General features: G+C 49.8%; 1 protein-coding gene across 1 annotated transcript in view; it reads right to left on the reverse strand.

Moving 5' to 3' along the window:
- The window catches only part of LOC135238142 (neurexophilin-2), a 101,850-nt gene extending 91,627 nt beyond the window's left edge, over positions 1 to 10,223 (reverse strand). Inside the window, exon 1 of the mRNA XM_064305844.1 lies at positions 9,947 to 10,223. The gene's annotated coding sequence lies outside the window, so the exon portion shown is untranslated. The remainder of the gene's footprint in view (positions 1 to 9,946) is intronic.
- Between the last annotated feature and the right edge of the window lie 326 nt (positions 10,224 to 10,549).

Raw genomic sequence — 10,549 nt, forward strand, 5'->3', positions numbered from 1 at the left:
TTTCTGGTGTCATAAATGGCAGTAATATGCTTCGCGGTGTGACTTTCATAATGTGCAGTTTGAAGAGTCTTTCACCCAAGCCTGAGTATGGATTGATTTTAAACAAGCTGATGTTAAGACTGTTTCAAGAAAACCACTCTCACCGACTCTCTGGCCTGCTGTTCCCACCTAAGGCTTTCCAGTGTACAGAATTCAGCTGACTGTCTCACTTTCACCTGCATCATCATCCAGCTGCACCTTCATCCAGCAGCATCGTCATCCAGCAGAACCTTCATCCATCAGCATCGTCATCCAGCAGAACCTTCATCCATCAGAACCTTCATCCAGCAGCACCTTCATCCATCAGAACCTTCATCCAGCAGCACCTTCATCCAGCAGAACCTTCATCCAGCACCACCTTCATCCAGCAGAACCTTCATCCATAAGAACCTTCATCCAGCAGAACCTTCATCCAGCTGCACCTTCATCGAGCAGCATCGTCATCCAGCAGAAGCTTCATCCATCAGAACCTTCATCCAGCAGCACCTTCATCCAGCAGAACCTTCATCCAGCATCACCTTCATCCAGCATCACCGTCATCCAGCAGAACCTTCATCCATCAGAACCTTCATCCAGCAGCACCTTCATCCAGCAGAACCTTCATCCAGCACCACCATCATCCAGCAGAACCTTCATCCAGCACCACCTTCATCCAGCAGAACCTTCATCCAGCAGAACCTTCATCCAGCACCACCTTCATCCAGCAGGACCATCATCCAGCAGGACCTTCACCCAGCAGAGTGATTTCTCTGTCCTCTTTATTGCATTTCAAATGCCAGGCTACAGGGTCCTTATAAACTCTCCCGACACACTCCTTACACATTCAACTGGAGTCCCACAGGGGCTGATGCTCGGTCCCCTTCTGTTCTTTATTGATACAAAATCTCTATAGGCTATTATCAAACCCTAGACCTTTATCTACAGGCATCTAAAAACAAACTTTAGTACAAACTAAGGAGAAGTTCTTTGGGGTAACCATTTGATGTAAAATGCATACTTTATATGACAGAAGATGGCTTCAGCATTATACGCAGTAAATCTGTCTGCCTAAGAAATAAATCACTCCACCTTTTGTTCTTGGTTAATAAAAAATTGCCATAATTGTTCTGTGCACTTCAAAAATCGATCGGCAAAACTATAAAAATGCAACGTCAGGAACTCACTCCACACCCCTTTCATTTGTACTTGTCCAAGAAGACTGAGAGGTCACTTAATTTTCTTTTTTTTTTTTTTGCAGCAACAAAACTCATGACTCCTCAAGGTGTCCATGACAGCATTATAGACTTTAGCCTATTTGACACATACGTCTCTCTATTGTATCCAAACTTTAGCTGCTCTTTCATACAGAACTGTTTTGTGTTCAGACTTTAGCTGCTGTATCATACAGAACTGTTTTGTGTTCAGACTTTAGCTGCTGTATCATACAGAACTGTTTTGTGTTCAGACTTTAGCTGCTGTATCATACAGAACTGTTTTGTGTTCAGACTTTAGCTGTTGTATCATACAGAACTGTTTTGTGTTCAGACTTTAGCTGCTGTATCATACAGAACTGTTTTGTGTTCAAACTTTAGCTGCTGTATCATACAGAACTGTTTTGTGTTCAGACTTTAGCTGCTGTATCATACAGAACTGTTTTGTGTTCAAACTTTAGCTGCTGTATCATACAGAACTGTTTTGGGTTCAGACATTAGCTGCTCTGTCATACAAAACTTATATAGAACTGAAATGGGCTTGGACAATTTTAAAGGACAGTTTCAGTGAGTGTGTCTGTGTATGTGTATGTGTATGTGCTTGTGTGTGTGTGTGTGCGCGTGTCTGTGCGATATGTGGTGTAGTGTGTGTGTGTGTGTGTGCGTGTGTGTGTGAGATATGTGATGTGTAGTGTGTGAAGTATAGTGTGTGTGTGAGATATGTGATGTGTAGTGTGTGATGTGTAGTGTGTGTGTGTGATGTGTGATATGTAGTGTGTGTGTGTGATGCGTGATGTGTAGTGTGAATGTGTGTGAGTGTTGTGTGTGTGTGGCGTGTGTGAGAGAGTGCACCTCTGTGTGCAGTTTGGAGATCGAGTTGGGGGCACTGGGGCGGGGGGGGTTGGGATGGGGGTCTTTGCTGTACTGTTGCATCAGGCGCCCCCCCCCCCCCCGGGGTGCAGTGGTGCAAGGTCAGCCGGCGCTAATGGAGCCCTTTGTTGGGGGAAATTGTCATTTCCCTCTCCTGCTCGGGGCACTGCAGCCCTGCCACGGAGCCCTGTAATTCGCTCGGCTTTTTAACCGACAGCAGGACAGAGGGATCGGACGAATGAGAGGGAAAGGCAGCCCAGGTGAGCCGGATTACACCGCTGTGATTTAAATTCCCCGGTGCGAGGAGGGACAGGCAGGGGGAAGGAGACGACCGGCAGGAGAGGAGCATTACTGGATCACATCGTTCACTCGATTCACACTATCTGGACTACACGACTGGTTTTCTCAAGAAACCTCCCCGATTAAGCAGGATACCATCTTCTCAAAGCGCCAGGGTGCACACGCACACAGACATACGTGCGCATGCATGCACACACGCACGCACACACGCACAGAAACATACACATGCACACGCACACACGCACACAAACATACACATGCACACGCACACACGCACACAAACATACACATGCACTCGCATGCACACACACAAACATACGTGCACATGCATGCACACACGCACACAAACATACACATGCACACGCACACAAACATACACATGCACACACATGCACACACACACACACAAACATACACGTGCACATGCACACGCATGCACACACTCACGCACAAAAACATATACATGCACGTGCACACATGCACACAAACACACGAGTGCACATGTGCACACACAATTTCTCCCTTTCTCTCAAGTACGTTGATTGAAGCTAAGTTGTAAATCTGTTCATTAACTAGGTATTAACAGACTTTCCAACAACACTAAAGTATGCATATTTTTATTGGTGTGTGTGTGTGTGTGTGTGTAAATTAATCTAATTGCATTTGACATTTCTCATTGCAAATAGCAGTGTAGTAGTGAATATTAAGTCCACTGGCAGCTTGTGTCTCTGGCTGGAGTTATTTATGTTTTTTATAGAGAAGTGGCATAACTCGGAAACAGCCCCAAGCTACAGTGCATAGCTGTGGGCTACAGGGCATAGCTGTGGGCTACAGTGCATAGCTGTGGGCTCTGGGCTACAGGGCATAGCTGTGGGCTTCAGTGCATAGCTGTGGGTTACAGTGCATAGCTGTGGGCTCTGGGCTTCAGTGCATAGCTGTGGGCTACAGTGCATAGCTGTGGGCTCTGGGCTTCAGTGCATAGCTGTGGGCTACAGGGCATAGCTGTGGGTTACAGTGCATAGCTGTGGGCTACAGTGCATAGCTGTGGGCTACAGGGCATAGCTGTGGGTTACAGGGCATAGCTGTGGGCTACAGTGCATAGCTGTGGGCTACAGTGCATAGCTGTGGGCTACAGGGCATAGCTGTGGGCTACAGTGCATAGCTGTGGGCTGTGGGTTACAGTGTACAGTGCATAGTTGTGGGTTACAGTGCATAGTGTGGGCTTCAGTGCATAGCTGTGGGTTACAGGGCATAGCTGTGGGCTACAGTGCATAGCTGTGGGCTACAGGGCATAGCTGTGGGTTACAGGGCATAGCTGTGGGCTACAGGGCATAGCTGTGGGCTACAGTGCATAGTGTGGGCTACAGGGCATAGCTGTGGGCTGTGGGTTACAGTGCATAGCTGTGGGCTGTGGGTTACAGGGCATAGCTGTGGGTTACAGTGCATAGTGTGGGCTTCAGTGCATAGTTGTGGGTTACAGGGCATAGTGTGGGCTTTAGTGCATAGCTGTGGGTTACAGGGCATAGTTGTGGGTTACAGTGCATAGTGTGGGCTTCAGTGCATAGCTGTGGGTTACAGGGCATAGCTGTGGGCTACAGTGCATAGCTGTGGGTTACAGGGCATAGTTGTGGGTTACAGTGCATAGTGTGGGCTTCAGTGCATAGCTGTGGGTTACAGGGCATAGTTGTGGGTTACAGTGCATAGTGTGGGCTTCAGTGCATAGCTGTGGGTTACAGTGCATAGCAGTCGGTTACAGTGCATAGTTGTGGGCTACAGTGTACAGTGCATAGCTGTGGGCTACAGTGCATAGTTGTGGGCTACAGTGTACAGTGCATAGCTGTGGGCTACAGTGCATAGCTGTGGGCTACAGTGTACAGTGCATAGTTGTGGGCTACAGTGCATAGTTGTGGGCTACAGTGACAGTGCATGTTGTGGGATACAGTGCATAGTTGTGGGCTACAGTGTACAGTGCATAGTTGTGGGATACAGTGTACAGGGCATAGCTGTGGGCTACAGTGCATAGTTGTGGGCTACAGTGTACAGTGCATAGCTGTGGGCTACAGTGCATAGCTGTGGGCTACAGTGTACAGGGCATAGCTGTGGGCTACAGTGCATAGTTTTGGGCTACAGTGTACAGTGCTAGCTGTGGGCTACAGTGCATAGTTGTGGGCTAGGCAAGCTGTGGGCTAGTGCATAGGTGTGGGATACAGTGTACGGGCATAGCTGTGGGCTACAGTGCATAGCTGTGGGCTACAGTTGTACAGTGCATAGCTGTGGGCTACAGTGCATAGCTGTGGGCTACAGTGTACAGTGCATGCTGTGGGGTACAGTGCATAGCTGTGGGCTCAGTCAGTGTGGCTACAGTGCATAGCTGTGGGCTACAGTGTACAGTGCATAGCTGTGGGCTACAGTGTACAGTGCATAGCTGTGGGTAACAGTGTACAGTGCATAGCTGTGGGCTACAGTGTACAGTGCATAGCTGTGGGCTACAGTGCATAGCTGTGGGCTACAGTGTACAGTGCATAGCTGTGGGCTACAGTGTACAGTGCATAGCTGTGGGCTACAGTGTACAGTGCATAGTTGTGGGTTACAGTGTACAGGGCATAGTTGTGGGTTACAGTGTACAGGGCATAGCTGTGGGTTACAGTGTACAGGGCATAGTTGTGGGTTACAGTGAACAGTGCATAGCTGTGGGCTTCAGGACTGCTGGCCTTTTATTTACCGTTTACGGCGCTCCCTTGAAAACTAACCAACAAGCAAACTTTTTACGGCTTTGAATTTTAATGGCAAATACAAAATCCTTCCCGACCTTCTGTGGCACTTTAATTTGTTTTCTTGATCTCCCGTCTTTTCAGAGCGTTGGTCACCCAATGAGCTCTGCAGTGCTATTGAATCGGAGCGTGTGCGCTGCGCTTTGTAACAGCCACGCCCGGCGAGCTCTGCAGTGCTGGCGAATCTCTCGCGCTCCGGTCACGTTTCGGGGATCGAGTGCGGTCGCCATTCTGCGGTTCGCTTCGACCTCCTTGCCTTCCCGCTCACGCTGCGCGGCCTTCTGAGTGACCGCTATGTTCCTGTCTCCTTCGCCCTCTGACTCGCATTCCCTCCACCCCCCCCCCCCCGGGGAACAGCCTGCTCTTAACTGCAACATCGCTCTGCGCAGCTCGCCACCAGTGTTAAACGTTCAGTGTGAAATCAGCTCTCACAGAGTACACACGATGCCTTTGCTTTGTGGCTTCCTGTGGACATGTTCCGCGGGTGAGTCACGGGGCAGTAACACTGGCTCTGATAGGCTGGTGGCTGGGTAATGTATTTCAGCCAGTTTAAGTGTGTAAATTCACCGCAGTATGAAGGCTGTAGACCAGTGCACACAACCACCCCCTCAATCACCATTCAAAACACACCAGCCAATCAATTATGTCGCCAACTATTCTGTCCAATCACAGGCAGGATGTGTGCAGGATATATACATGTATACCGACAGGCAAAAGGGGAGGCATCTCGTTTCTGATTGGTCAGCCTGTGCCCTTATATTAAAGGCGGACACAAAAGTGACTTAGTTGCCTTTAAGATGCAAAAAGAGAGCAGTCAGACTCGCTTGTGAAAGCTGAAAAAATAATACAGCAGATATCCAGAGCGCTAGGAGGGTTCTGAAGTTAAATTACAACTGAGCAGCTCTTCAGAATGTTACGCACAGTACAGAGATTCCGGGACAGAAGACTGCAGATATAAGCTGGTAAATCCATGTTAGAGTAGTTTGAAATGAAGAACATGGAGTCTTCATAGTTAGTGATACTGGCACACATACACTCACACCCTATCTCTTGCACACATTCACACATGCATGGACTCACACTCACAAACACACACAAGCACTCACGCACTCTGCTCATACTCACCTACACACACACACTCACTCTTACAGACACACACACATCTACACATACTCATCCACATACTCACCCACCCATATGCACACGCACACACACACGTATACAGTACATACACACGCACGCACGCATGCACATACTTATGCACACGCACACACTCACACACACTCACACACGCACACACACACACGCACTCACATGTTCTCACACACACATGCACACACACACACACACACACGCACACTCACACATGCACACACGCACTCACACGCACACACGCTCACACACACTCACACACGCACTCACACTCACACACACACGCTCACATGCTCATACACTCACACACACACACACACACTGACACATACTCATACACACACACACACACACACACACGCTCACATGCTCACACACACACACACACACTGACACATACTCATACACACACACACACACACACACACACACACTGACACATACTCATACACACACACACACACACACACACGCTCACATGCTCACACATCCTCGGATGACAGAGGACATTTTAAACATGGCGGTCATAAATGACCCCAGAAAGAGAACCTGAAACAGGAGCGCGGGGACCTGTCTCCGACCTGCTCCTCTCCTTCTGTCTCACACCTCCCCCCACCCCACCCCACCTCACCCCCCCACCTCTCATTAAGATGCACTTCCCCAAAGGTGACTCCTCAGCAGCCGTAGTGACAGCCACCCCCCCTCCTCCTCCCCCCCCAGGGGTACGGCCGTGGGTGACAGGTGGAGGGTCTGTCCCCAGGGGGTTTGGGTAGACGGGGGGGTGGGGGGGGGGTGGGTATGTGCTGAAAGGTGATGAGCAGGATTATCAAGTCAAAGATGCCCCTACTAGATACAAATCCCCCCCACCCCGCACCCCCCCCCCACCCCAGGGGAACCAGTCTCTCCCTCCCTCTCTCGCTTTCTCTCACATGCTCTCTGCCTCCTCCTTTTTCAGTCTCTTTTTCCATCTGTCTCCACTGCTTCTCCAGCCACCCCGCCCCCCCCCCCCCCCCCAACTCTCACCTTCTCCCCTTGTTCCCAGAGTAAACTCAGCCGCCCGCCCCCCTCCTCCCGCCACCGATTCCTGTGCCCTTCAAGCTGAAGTGTGGGTATCAGGGTCACATGGGGCATCTGGAGCATGACAATTTCAGTGTGTGACCTCACAAACCGCCCACCGTACAGCACGGGCCAGATGTGACCGAGAGGGGCCTACGAGCGGACACGAGGGCCCCGCAGCCCTGGGGCCAGCGGGCCGCAGGGCCTACGGGCATTCGCTGTTGCTTGGCTCTTATTTGATCAAACAGAGCACATATTTGCACAGTTAACTCCCCTCACCTGGTTTCTTGGGACTGGCTTGCTCGCTCGTTTGAAGACGAAAACAAATACCAGCAGGCCTGGAGGCGAGGATCGCTTTTCTTTAAGAAGGATGCCCCCAAGTTCCTCTTTAGCCAGGATCAGCACCAAAAGTGATGCCCTTCTTTTCAGAATAAATATTTTCGGCATAGTGAACTACACTTCAGGGACACTGCTAATGGCTGCCATGACCACAGAGATTCAATATGTCACCGATAGGATGCTCCCAGTCAACCCACAATTCTTCGTCATGGAAACAGTCCTCAGTTCGATGAGTGTCATTTTACTGTAGACTGTGCAGTCTTCCCTCAGTGGTGTTCCAGCATTTTTTGTCGCTTTATCTCAGAAAACCGGGCCGTGTGGTCTTGGCAGTTTTTAGCCGTTTCGATTCGATCTGGGCGTGGCGGACGCTGTTCTGATCCGATCTGGGCGTGGCGGATGCTGTTCTGATCCGATGTGGGCGTGGCGGATGCTGTTCTGATCCGATGTGGGCGTGGCGGATGCTGTTCTGATCCGATCTGGGCGTGGCGGACGCTGTTCTGGTCCGATCTGGGCGTGGCGGATGCTGTTCTGATCCGATCTGGGCGTGGCGGACGCTGTTCTGGTCCGATCTGGGCGTGGCGGACGCTGTTCTGATCCGATCTGGGCGTGGCGGATGCTGTTCTGGTCCGATCTGGGCGTGGCGGATGCTGTTCTGATCCGATCTGGGCGTGGCGGATGCTGTTCTGATCCGATCTGGGCGTGGCGGATGCTGTTCTGATCCGATCTGGGCGTGGCGGATGCTGTTCTGATCCGACCTGGGCGTGGCGGAAAGCTGTTCTGATCCGATCTGGGCGTGGCGGATGCTGTTCTGATCCGATCTGGGCGTGGCGGATGCTGTTCTGATCGATCGGCGTGGTGATGCTGTCTGATCCGATCTGGGCGGCGTGTGTTCTGACGACGGGCGGGCGGAGTGTTGGCCGCGGGCGGCGGGAAAGCGTGTCGGAGGCCTCGCGCGCGGTCGGGTTGGCGGTTAATGAGGCCGCGCGAGCAGGCGGCGAGTGCTAACGCTTTCGCGCCCGTCTGATTGGTGTGAACCTTCCCCCCGAGGCGGCGGCGCCCGGCGGCGGCTCCTTATTATCGCCATGCCGACGGGAGCCGATCCGGGGCCCTGGGCGGGCGGGGCCTTCCGCGAACTCGCGGACTAGAGAAACGCTCCCCCCCCCCCGTCCCCTGCTCTTAATCACCGTGAGCCTTCCCGGGGAAGAAATGCGGGAGAAACCGAAGTCAATTAAAATGGTCGCCGCGCGTGTCCCGAGCGTGTGGAGTTCTGAGTTCAGACTGTCCAATCACAGGCCACCGGCGTACTTTCCCCGCGTAAATGGCCTCACCCCCCCCCCCCCGCCCCCCCACCCCCCGCCATCGCCTTGTGTCTTCCACCACTGACATTCTGACGAATCTCGCCAAGCTTCAAGGCGTTCGCCTTTTTAACTCCGCGCGCTAGGCTGCAAGCGCGCACGCAAAACTACAGGGAAAATACACAGCAATCATGGAATTAAAAATAAGGCAATATTAAGACTGATGTATCAAAATTCTATTATGAACCCCTCAGCGCACATGCCAAATCTGGCCAATCCTTGCCCATTTAGGGGGTACTCCAGATGTAAACACCACAGAGACTTGAAAATGTCTTAAATGAAGCAAGACATTTGTACCATTTACAATACTAGATTAGATTACTTTATATTTATAATTTAGGAAGAAACAACGTGCCACAAAGGCAATAGTCTGGGCCTATGACAAGTCCTATGAGCTCAACTGAGAGATCCCATAGATACAGCAGGTTAAACTATACATGTCCTGGAAACAATACTTAACCACAAGTTCATAAAATCTAAGGGTGGATATGTAGAACTACTAAAGGTCTATGAAGCAAAAAATAAGCAGTCTAAATCATCGAAGTCTAAATAAAATGTCTAAATTATGCATTGCTGTAAATCACAACATAATCATGTATTTCACTACAAATCAACTGTTTTGACTCAAGAAACTCACTGTTGCATAATTTTCAAGTGGGAATTGAATAAAATTATTTTTGAAAAATTTGTCTTGTTTACTTTGTTATTCAATGAGCAGCGTTTTCATTGCTGTATTGGCCTATCTTAGGGCTATTGTCGGGTTTGTCTTTGTAGTGGCTTCGTTCGATTTTTTAATAGCCACAATAGACGCAGATTCATAGTTTCATACACGCTTTTTTAACAATCAATTATTGACAGAGTAGGGTGGGCATACCTCGTTTTGAGTTGATGCTGAAGGAGCTCGGTAGTCGGGACCGTCAGTGTACGCCAGTTAGTTCACTCCAAAGTAATCAAAACTCAAAGAAAATAGCGGTATCGCCACGCAATCAAAAGGAAAACAAAAGAGCAATGCATTGCATTCAAAGTATAAAACAAGAAAGGCTCAAAAATATCCAAATAAAGTAAAGCGGTAAAGTGGTTGCAAACTGATTGGCAACTGCGCCTTCCAACCTACATCGCTGGCTTCCTGCACTGATATGACCTGATTGTCTAAAAACTTACACAGGTGTGCGGTCAGTGCATCAGGCCTTCAAAATAAAAGCACCAATGACAGTGTCCTCAAAACAGGCCAATCACACTGTCCATAACTTGCAATAATAATAAACAAAAAAATATACATATAGATATTCCACCTTTTCTATTTAAATTCAAATAGGGCTCCTACAATCTGTTGCTATGACAGAAAATGATTTTTTATAATAAAATCATATTTTAATGAATGCCCAGAGAAACACTATTGGCCAGTGTGTCATGGATGGGGGTGTAGTTGCAGATGAGACTGCAGGGAGGGGGTGCGTGTTAAAGGAACGACGGACAC

The sequence above is a fragment of the Anguilla rostrata genome, chromosome 13, assembly GCF_018555375.3.
Source record: "Anguilla rostrata isolate EN2019 chromosome 13, ASM1855537v3, whole genome shotgun sequence".
Classification (NCBI taxonomy): domain Eukaryota; kingdom Metazoa; phylum Chordata; class Actinopteri; order Anguilliformes; family Anguillidae; genus Anguilla; species Anguilla rostrata.